Source organism: Bos indicus x Bos taurus, chromosome 28 (assembly GCF_003369695.1).
Source record: "Bos indicus x Bos taurus breed Angus x Brahman F1 hybrid chromosome 28, Bos_hybrid_MaternalHap_v2.0, whole genome shotgun sequence".
In the NCBI taxonomy this organism is placed as follows: Eukaryota; Metazoa; Chordata; class Mammalia; order Artiodactyla; family Bovidae; genus Bos; species Bos indicus x Bos taurus.
In genome coordinates this window covers 38,552,147-38,553,444 of record NC_040103.1, presented here as the reverse complement: position 1 = coordinate 38,553,444, position 1,298 = coordinate 38,552,147, and the positions used below count along the sequence as shown (strand labels likewise).

The following is a 1,298-nucleotide window of genomic DNA, read 5'->3' as shown; positions in this document are numbered from 1 at the left end:
AACTAAATTACACTCACTCTTTCATCTTTTAATGAAAGATAACTTACTCTCAGAAGCAGCATAAGCACTGTTACAGTAAGTCTACTCCTAAATGAAAATATGGGGTGAGTTATAGTTTACTTAGTAGCCAAGCTAAGATACCTTTGAAAATTAGCCTTGGATCAAAGCAATTACATAAGTTCAAGATGTTATCTTAGGATGAAAGGTAACACAGGTCCGTAACTTCCTTTAAAAAGACACTGAAAATTAAACCTTTGGCATAGTCAGAACTTCCAGAAATGTTTCTTAAATATCAATTTTTTCTATGGACAGATGCTATGTCCATTTTATTCATAATCTTCTCTTGTTACCAGCATATCGTCGAAATCATCATTCTCTGATATAAATTTTCCACCTTCCCAGGCATAAACAATAGGGTTTTCAGGCAGCACAAGAGAAACATCATAATCTATTGGAGTGAGAGATTGAACTTCTGAGAAAACTTGATCCCTAAATCCAGGGAACAGGGAATTTCCTCCTGTCAAAACGATGTTCTTAAAAAAATGTGGTTGCAGTTCTTCAGGTAAATTCTGAATTGAATAGACGATAGCTTCTGGAATCCCCATTTCATGAATACCTATATCAGAAGGATTAAAGAATATTTCTGGAACAGCAAATCTCTCATTGGCCAGATGAAGAATTTTTTCCCCAGATATGTATTTTCCACTTAACACCATCTCTTCTCTTGGCTATAAGATATGATTTCATTTAGACGATAGGTTAGGAGTTCTCCCACATTTATATGAATAATTGCTTCTTTTTTCTTAAAAAAATATGGAACGTCTCACTAATTTGAGTGTCATCCTTGCTCAGGGGCCATGCTAATCTCTGTATCATTCCAATTTTAGTATATGTGCTGCCGAAGCGAGTGCTATTTTTTTGTTTTTTTTTTTTTTAATGTAAGCATTTTCTACTATAGATTCTTTGTACTGCTTTTGTTGTAACCCCAAAGTTTTTTTATTTTTTTAATGTTGTGTTTTTGTTTTCATTTGTCTTGAGATAATTTTCTAAATTCCCTTGTAAGTTCTCCTATGGCTCATTCATGATTTAAGAATGAATTATTTAATTACCATGCATTTGTTGGTTTTCCTTTGGCTGTTAATTTCTAGTTTCATTCCATTGTAGTTATAAAAGATAATTTGCTTGATTTCAGTATTCTGAAGTTTGTAAAGACTTATTTCGTGGCCCTTCATGTGATCTGTCTTGGAGGCTATTCCATGTTCACTGGAGAAGAATGTGAGCTCTGCTCTTGTTGGGTG

The 1,298-nt window shown here is 33.7% G+C and overlaps 1 non-coding gene across 1 annotated transcript; it reads right to left on the bottom strand.

Annotated features, from left to right (window-relative positions):
- Positions 1-807: 807 nt before the first annotated feature.
- Positions 808-911, bottom strand: LOC113885636. Its single transcript, XR_003509288.1, has one exon. It is a non-coding gene; the product is annotated as a U6 spliceosomal RNA (small nuclear RNA).
- Between the last annotated feature and the right edge of the window lie 387 nt (positions 912-1,298).